Raw genomic sequence first — 9,851 nt, 5'->3', positions numbered from 1 at the left:
CCCACCTCAGCTCCATCTGCATTGTGAGTGGCTTTGCGTATGTGTATATGGACACATTCGAGATCTTTCTAGGTGCCTACCCCACAAACAGCAGGGCTAGGGGTATGGACATGACAGTTGAAGTCTGCTCTTGAGAAAATGGCCCTAGGGAAGGGACCCTGTAGCTCTGGAAGCAGGAGTGGGAAACTGAGGCAGGCAATTCCAGGACTCCATGCTCTTGGAGCATGATCTAGGAAGTCAAGGGTCATGATTCCCAATGCGTTATCTCCTTGACCCATAGAACCCTTGGTCTATGGGAAATATCATGACCAGAGGAAGGTCAAAGAAGGGCCCAGGAAAGTGTGGAACAAGGACAGGGACTTTTCTTGCCAAGGTCATTAGCGATGGTGTTATCTTTCTAGGAAACAACTAAAAAATATGCCTCCACAAATTTAAACTGTTAATAGTCTTTGATCCAGACACCCAATCTTTAATTAGAACTCTATACAGAACACTAAACAAAAAAGTGAATTAACACTTGTCTAAAATATTGTTTGGTAGTGTGATGTATTATTACCCCCCACCTCCCAAAAGAACCCCACAGCCTAAATGTTTAAGAATAAGTCAGTTACTAAATTATTTATGGTACCATCCAAATAAGGATGAGGATGTTCAGTGTTAAAAATAACAAATTATTTGATATATAATGTCAGGTGAAAGATTTACATGAAGTGTTTTTATGCATAATGGTGAGCAGTAATGGAAAACAATAGATCAAGGTATGAAATTTTCCATACATCACTTGAAGTATAGAAAACATATTTATTTTTTTAAGTTTACTTATTTTGAAAGAGAGAGTGAATGCGTGTGAGCAAGCAGGGGAGGGTGTAGAGAGGGGGAGAGAGAGAATCCCAACCAAGCTCCATGCTGTCAGCGCAAAGCCCAGTGTGGGGCTCAAACCAACCAACCATGAGATCATGACCTGAGCTGAAATCAAGAGTCAGATGCTTAATGGACTGAGCCACCGAGGCACCCTGAGAAAACATTTAAATGTGAATATGCCAGAATAGAATATTAACTGCTGTTGGTGAAGTGGGTAAGGATGAGGGAATGAATTACAGGTAATATTTTTCTCTTAATGTTGGGCTTTGCTTGGAAAATGTTCTAAATAACAGCTTACCAATTTTGCACTCAAAAATAAAAGAATGTACAAATTATTTTACATGTTTGGAAATAGAGCTGAAAAACACAATAGAAGCCATTGTCATGGATCTAGATTTTGGGTGAGTTCATAGGTGCTTCTTACACTGTTAAAAATAAGTAAGTAAACATACAAACAAAGTAAGCAAGGACTTCTAGTTCGCCGGAAGAAATCATCAAGGTGTATCATGAGCCAAAGTTATGAATTAATCTAATCCTGGACAGCTGAGGTCCATGCAAATCCATACTAAATTTCATAAACTGAAGATATAAATGAAATCCAGGGCCAAAAACCAAAGGAGAAATGAAGATTTGCTGCCTATAAGGTAAACGTAGTTGATGGGCGGTTTTTCTCCCGAGCTTACTGGCAGGAACAACAAAGAAAGGCCACCATGGACAGTTCTTTCTGTTTGCAATCAGCACCTACTGAGGTAGGTCACCTAGCAGGATGCTGTGTTGGTCTGTCGTTTGCAGGTGCACTGCCTTTCTAGAAGGTGACCTTATCTCTCTATTACTGGTTTGGTTTATGAGAGTGGCACAATAAAAACAGGTTGGACCCAGCTCTTTCTGACATTTAACATACCTGCATGTAAGCTGTTGAATGGAGACATTTCTCCCATCCCAAGAAGGCTCAGGGTTGCCATGAACTGGCGTTTTGCAGCAACTAGAGAGGAGAAAATGTTTGTCCCTGCTCCGAAGGTGGGTACGGAGAATAGTTGATGGGACAATCCGAATAGGGAAAATCAAGAAGACGTAGGATATCTGTGGGGGAAAATTTGCAGGAGGAAATTTTCTGAACACAGTGCGGGAGACGGTGCCGAGTTCGTTAGTCCCCAAGACCGCCATTACTTATGACACGAAAGGCAAGTTCAGCGTCCCCCAAAATCACTCTAAGATTTGACCATTTGCTAGAGGGACTCATAGAGTCATTGAGAGTCGCTAGATGCAATGTTACAGTTTATTATGGTAAAAAGATGAATATTAAAATCAGCCAGAGTGCCGGTAGGTTCCACACGTGGAGCTTCCAGTCATCACCTTCCGCTGGAATCACGGCAGCACCGTCTTCTCCCAAGGACAGTGTCACAGTGCGCTTGGGGTATTGCCAACCAGGAAAACTCACCTGAGCCCTGAAGTCCAGAGCCTTTATCAGGGCTTGATCACATGGACCTGTGGGACCACCCACGTGGCTTGACCACGGCTTGGGGCTCCTCTAGAGTTTGAGCTCATACTGCCCAGCCCAAGGCCCTGCCCATAAGTCACATGCAGTGACAGTGAGGCTCAAGGCCCTCAGGTAAACAAAGATGCTTTACAGGCAGGTCATTCCAACGGCTTAGAGATTATCTCCTAGAAGTTAGAGAAAAGGCCAGATCTCTCTTTGGGTAAAGTTAATCCTTTTTTTTTTTTTTTAATGTTCATTTATTTTTGAGAAAGACAGAGAGAGACAGAGAGAGACAGAACACAAGGAAGGATCGGAGAGAGAAGGAGACACAGAATCCAAAGCAGGCTCCAGGTTCTGAGCTGTCAGCACAGAGCCCGACTCAGGGCTCAAACCCATGAACTGTGAGATCATGACCTGAGTGGAAGTCAGATGCTTAACCAACTGAGCCACCCAGGCACCCCGTTCATTCTTTTTTTAATGTTTATTGACTTTTTAAAAAATTTTTTCTAATGTTTTATTTATTTCTGAGAGAGAGAGAGAGACAGTGTGAGCAGGGGAGGGTCAGAGAGAGAGGGAGACACAGAATCTGAAACAGGCTCCAAGCTCTGAGCTGGCTGTCAGCACAGAGCCCATCTCGGGGCTCGAACCCACAAACCATGAAATTACAACCTGAGCCGAAGTCAGATGCTTAACCGACTGAGCCACCCAGGTGCCCCTATTGATTTATTTTTTTGAGAGAGATAGGGAGGGAGAGAGGGTGAGAGAGAATCTTAAGCAGGCTCTGCATTGTAATCACAGAGCTTGATGCAGGGCTCAAGCTCACGAACCGTGAGATCGTGACCTGAACCGAAACCAAGAGTCAGGATGCCTAACTGACTGAGCCCCCTAGGTGCCCCTGGGTAAAGTTAATTCTTGACTACACAGACAGACATACTCATATCCTCTAAAGCCAACTGTACATGCTGTGACCAGGTATGAAGGTGTCGTTTGGACTGTTGCACGCTTCAGGGAATCTACACGGCTGTCCCCCTTTCTCACCCCTTTCCAGTGCTAACAGTCCAGACCTGAAACAACACTAGCCTTGTGGAAGCGGTGTTTCTAAATAGTAGCGTTGCAAGTGGAGTTCCCCAAAGAGCAATTTCTGAGATGGAATCTTACGTGCGCCATATTTGTTAAGGGGTGCCTGAGAGCGGGAGAATGTTAGCCCCACAAATGCCTACCTTAATGTAGTGGTAAAAGGGACTCTGCAGGTGTGAATAAGTTAAGGATCTTGAGATGGGGACATTAGGCTGGATTATCTGGATGAGTCCAATACAATCACAGGGCTCATACAGCAGGGAGGGTCAGAAGTCAGAAGGGATGGACAAACAAGAAGGCAGTGTCTTAAGGTAGAAGCAGAGGTGTTCAAGGGAGGTTTGCAGCTGTTTGTGAAGTTGCTGACTTTGAAGAGTAAGAGGCCATGAGCCAACGAAGAATCCAGTCTCAAGAAGCCAGAAAAAGCAAAGATATAGATTCTCCCCGAAAGCCTTCAGAAGGCCTGTCGAGCTGCCAGCATCTTAATTGTAGCCCAGGGAAGCTTCCAGAACCATCCGACATGTGCGCTATTTGAAGCCACTGCATCTGTGGTCTTTGGTTACAACAGCAGCGCCCTTGGGAGGGCGAGGAAGCAGGTGTGAGGAGACAGACAAGTCTGCAGGGATACTCAAGTCTCCAGGGCAGCCTTGACCGACTGTCCGGGGACTCTGTAGTGAGCGAACCCTCCAGAGCTGGCTGATCAGGCCGCTGTCGCCAGCAGCCAGTGCTGTGGCAGACGCAATGGGGAAGTGGCCCCAGTGGAGCCTGCCTGCTGGCTGTGACCCCAGCTTCCCAGAAGGGAGGACTGGGCATCACATCCCACAGCCCACTAAGTCGGCGTGTGGCCCCAGTCCCCCGGCTCCCCCCAGCCTCCCCCTGCTTGGGTCAGAAGGAACCCAAAGGAGACAAATCCCCTTGTCTCTCTTTTTGGGGCAAAAGTATTTTCGTGAAGGCTCCGGTAGAAGTGAAGCCTCCAAGTGCTCAGCCAATGAATTCAGGCAGGTACAGAAGACGAAGGCTGTTTATAGGAAGGGCCTGTTTGTGCTCACCCCAAATTTGTGGCTCTTCGGTCTTTTGTGTTTGCATAAAGGGGCCGAGGTGGCTGCCGGGATACAACCCTCAGGACAAGTCAGGGCGGTGGCTAAGGGAGGCAAAAATAATAATAGTAGCAGCCCACACTTCGTTATTGATTATCGTGACCTGTTCCGAGTGCTTTACCGTTTTGCTAGCCTGGAGTTGGCTGGCCCCCTGCGGCCCCTGGGAGCTCATCAGAAATGTGGACCCTCAGGCTTCACCCCAGACCTACCAAATGAAAGCCCATTTTAACAAGATCCCCAGGTAATTTATAAGCTCATTAAGGGTTGCAACATACTGCTCTCCCTATATTAACTCTTTAAATTCTCACAGAAAGCCCTAGGAGGGAGGTGTTATTGTTATTCCGATTTCACAGATGATGACATTTGGGCACAGAGAAATCACGTGATTTGGGGAAGGTGCCCCAGCTGGGAAGGGGTGACTGGTATTGGATTGAGGTAGTCTGTGGCAGGATCTGAGCTTTTTTTTTTTTTTTTTAAAGTTTATTTATCCATTTTGAGAGAGAGAGAGAGAGAGAGAGCCAGAGAGAGAAAGAGAAAGAGGATCCCAAGAAGGCTCTGTGTTGAGGCAGGGCTCAAGCTTACGAACCATGAGATAATGACCTGAGCTGAAATTAAGAGTCGGATGCTTAAGTGAATGAGCCACCCAGGTGCTCCCAGAATCTGAGCTTTTAAGCATTCCTGCTCCTGAAAATAAAAAGTGACTTTGGTGTTACACAGAGCTGAGTTCCTATATCAGCTCCTTCTTCCTGGCTGTGTGCCTCCAGACACGTTGCTTGACCTCTCTGAGCCGCTGTTCCCTCATCAGTAAAGTGGGTCAGGAATAGCATGTACTTCACAGCTTTTGGGCGCAAACTAAGAAGATGCTTGTGAAGCACTTAGCAGTCAGTGTTCACTTCTGTTACGATCACCCCCATTCCAATAGTGCCCTTGTTATCAGCACCATCACCATTGTCGTCAGCATCAGATTGCCAGGATGAGGACCCAGCGTCACGGGGGACAGGACCTGCAGGAACTCAGCAGAAATCCCCCCCCCCACCAGGGTGGGGTTCCACCCCAGTGCTGCCAGCCGCCTTGATGCGCTAACCACAGGACCAATTTCTTCAACCTCCCCAAAGTCCCAGTGAGGTTAGTGACTCGTGTTCTGGACTCCTCCTGCCCACCCAGAGTTGAACGCCCGGCCCGAATATGTTGCTGGGATAGTGAACTCGAAGGCAGTGTTCTCTCCAAGTGGTAGTTGCTGTGGAAACAGATGCCCGTCGAGGAACAGGACAATGACGGCAGACACTTGACTCCTCATCTCCTAGAGAATAATCGTCCACTTTGTCCTGTGCTTGTTATTCCCAGGTGATGTTTCCCCAAGAGGCACACACCGCCTGACCCCACCCTGACCATCACCTCTTCTCTGTGGCTGTTGGAAGGACCGTGACCTCTGGCTTGTATCTGTGTCTTGCAGTCGGTGGCTCGTGGGCTGGGTTACAAGTGACACTGAGTCTCTGAGGCTGGTTTTTATTGATCAGGCCCTGTGTTTTCTTGCAGTTCCTTGCTAACACCCCCTTATTTTCTGGGACTCCTCAAATGCGCACTGTCGCCCTTATTTAAAAGACAGCCAGAATCTCTGAGGCTTTATTTTGCGCAGGAAGGAAACTCCCAAGGAAGGGCAAGGAAGGGAACAGCAGCTGTGCAAATGGCTCCGTTTCCTGAAGTTTGCCCTCATTGCAGGTGGAGAGGTTCTGTTTGGATTCCCACTGCTCCACTACCCTTCCTTCCCGAGGGATTGCATCTTTTTTAAGCCACCGATGTGTGTGTGTGTGTGTGTGTGTGTGTGTGTGTGTGTGGACACACCAATAGCTTTCCCTTGTTTTCCATAGCACAGCCAGAAATGTTAAAAAGAACCTCACAAAATAGCGAAACAGAAACAAAGAAAATAATAGAGGCATAGAAACCCTCCAGAGGCCGGGACAGGAGGCTAACGCTCTAATCCCAGAATTCTGGCCCCACCGTTCAGGGTCCCTCTCTGGGTTCTTTACCTTTTCAGGGGCAGGCTTCCTCCCTTCACTATGACCTCATCACAAGGTGCTGGTTCCCCGGCGACCCCCTACCCACCCAACCCCCCTAAAAAGAGAGAGAATGTTCTAGAAGACAGCAGGACATAGGGGAAATATTGTGTCCAAGCCATCCTGGAGCCAGAGTCCCTCTTCTCCCTCTAAAATATTTCTATAGCTGGAACTTAGTTTTGTGGTTAGTCTAGTTGAAAGAAGAAGAGGTTGACTGTCAAGGCCATCCCCATGTCATCTAGAGTTGGTTCTGCTTCGAAATTAGCCAGACTTCCCCTGTCCCTCTCTCTCTCCTTTTCTTCCTTCTTTGCTTCCATTTATCCATACAATAAGTACTGAATTTCAACTGTGTGCAGAGTAAATTGGTATGGGGCATTGATTTGAAAATGTCTATTTAGGGGGCGCCTGGGTGGCTCAGTGGGTGAAGCGTCCGTCTGACTCTTGATTTCGGCTCAGGTCATCATCTCACGGTTTGTGAGATTGAGCCCTGTGTCAGGATCTGCGCTGTTGTGGAGCCTGCTTGGAATTCTCTGTCTTCCTCTCTCTGCTCCTCCCCTGCTCACATGCACTTTCTCTGTCTCTCTCTCTCTCTCTGTGTCTCTCTCTCTCTCAAAATAGCTAAATGAACTTTAAAAAATGTTTAGTTTTAACACGTTTTTTGTTTCTAAAATTTTTAGGCTGAATAACACTATACCTTGCAAATAATGAAACCTCTATAATTCCTCTCTCCCTTTCTTAATAAAGATATAATCTTCCGCAACTCCATACACAGATGCGTTCACGGTCTGCATACATTTATGTGCTTGTGTTTGGGTGGACACATGTACCAGAATGCGCGTGCACCTGCGTTTGGAAACCACCTCTCTGAGTTTGCTTTATGTTCACTCACTGAGATACTTTTTGGAGGTGGGCTTCCTGAGCCTTTAGCAGCTCAGTAGCCCACCCACCCTGACCACTCCACACACCCTGTGGCATCACCTTGCAGGGCAGCTTACACAGTTCTTAGGGGCCCAGGAAAAGGAGCTGATGGGATACCTAAGGAGGATGGACCACAGCTGTTTCTCATGATTCAAGTTCCAGAACAACCCATGCACTATGGGGAGCCCTGTCTCAGCCAGGTGACGGGAGGGAGGTGACAGATGGCATTCCTGCTTCTCTGCTAAGCCCTCCCCCAAACAGAGCCCCACTTCGGCTTGCTTCTTACCTCCGCTCACTGTTCTGGAGACTCTGTTCATATGAAACAAAGCTTTCTGCCAGGTTTTCCTTCCGAGCAGGAGGGGCTCTCAATTAAGCAACCACCAGAAAACTGCCAGTCTACTCTCTCTGTTCCCCAGCAGCCCACATCGCGTCCCTGCATCCTTCTCCTTAACTGCTCTCCCAGGCGACATCCATCCCCGGCATCGACGACGTCTACCACACGAGCTGCCTGGATGCCAGGATCAAAGAGCCCACAGGATAATGAGAACCATTTGCTTTTATGGAGTGCCTTTCATTCGAGGATCTCCAAGTACCTTTCAGACAATTAAATGTTATTGTTGTAAATGGGGAAACTGAGGACTAAGTAAATTAAGCCTTTTCCTCCGAGACGCATGACTGAGGACGTGAAGAATCTAGCCCACCTGCTCTTCTCTTTTTCAATCCTTCCGAAAGAATGCAATTTACAAGCTGGAAAGTGAAGCTACCACAAAATCACACAGCTCATTTTCTTCTTCTCTCCTTGACTGCCCTCTTCCCTACCTGCTCCTTCTCCTCCTCCTCCCAAGGGTCTGCATGCACTGAGCCTCCAAGGGTTCTACCCTCATGCCATTCCTGTGGAGAGCTGGGCTCCAGGAAAAGAGGGGCAGGAAGGTCATTGTTCCACTGAAATTTGTTCCTACCTTAGCTTAATCCATTCATCTTGTCTGTGTGCGCATGCTTGTATGGACACATGAAATATCTTCCATGGGTCTGATCCTATGGATATGAGAGAAGACAACACACACGTGACTTCTGTCCCCTTGAGCTGGTAGCAAGTCCCATGCTAATACTGTGCCCACCTCTGTCTGCACACTGACACAGCCAGAGAGGAGGAGGTCTCATTTTTCTCTCTTATAAATCAAAGCACTTAATTACCACTTCCACTCACAGGAAAGGGTGAGCCAAAGGGCCAGCAAGTTCCTGGGATTACAAAGAGCATTCTGTTTATGAAAAGTATCTTATTTGGGACAAGAAAGACCATTACAGTGTTGATATATTTTTTCCAATAATAAGTCTACATAATAATAGTGATATGTATTTGCCGGGAGCTGCACCGGCCTCTCTGGATGGCAGTCACAGCAAAGAAATGGTAGTGTTTGCACAGCTCCAGCCATGAGAATTGAAAACTGGTATCTCCTACTACTACTGGCTCATGTTGTGCTGGTATTGACCAGACCTCACAATATTCCATATCAGACCAATATTCTGAACATAGATACCTCATAAGGAAAAACATATCCCTGCCTTTACAAAAGAGACTTTAGATGAAAGCTCTGTGGGTGATTGTCAAAAGGCTCTTCCTATGGGCCTTGCAGACCCAAGACTTGCATAATAAAGGGGGTTAAAAACACAAGAGTTACAATTGAGCCTGGCCTTGAGATAAAGAGCCTATTTTGGGGTTAAGGGCAGAACACAGTTACTACATATATCTTTGCTAATTGGTGAAGCATGGCAGTCCCTTCCTCAAAGCCTGCATTCCACAAACACCCTCCCTTACACTGGCAGCTGGGATGAGGATAGATAAGAGTAGCTAAAACATAAACCCAGGTACAAAGACTGACACATTTAGGGCCCCCATGTTAGTTTCCACAAATAAACCAATTCAGAAACATTTATCCTCTTGAGAGCCAGACAGAATAACTCCTAGCTTATCTATATACAATTTAACTTGTATGTTATCCTGTTTTTCATTAAGAATATTCTGTTATTTCCTTGGTCGGAGTAATTTTGCAATTGATATCATAAAAGGCCTCCCATTATAAGAAATTTTTTTCTCTGACCTCATGTTGTTGCTGAACTCTTAAATAAAGACACCAAAACCGACAGGACAGAGATGCCTGCCTGGTGATCAGAAAGGATCTCAGGGCTTTCTCACTCTCTTTCGCCGACACTGTCCATCCTTCAGGGACCCCTGGACCTGCCGGAGCCGGCCTCTGGCATGTATTGAAGAAAACAGCTACTATATATATGTATATATTATTACCTACATATGTATATGTTATTTTTCTCAACCAGGAACTATTATTATCCCCTTATATAGATGAGGAAACT

Source organism: Hyaena hyaena, unplaced genomic scaffold (genome assembly GCF_003009895.1).
Source record: "Hyaena hyaena isolate Hyena2069 unplaced genomic scaffold, ASM300989v1 scaffold_513, whole genome shotgun sequence".
Classification (NCBI taxonomy): domain Eukaryota; kingdom Metazoa; phylum Chordata; class Mammalia; order Carnivora; family Hyaenidae; genus Hyaena; species Hyaena hyaena.
The sequence above is the reverse complement of the archived record's forward strand: the minus strand, read 5'-3'. Positions refer to the sequence as shown.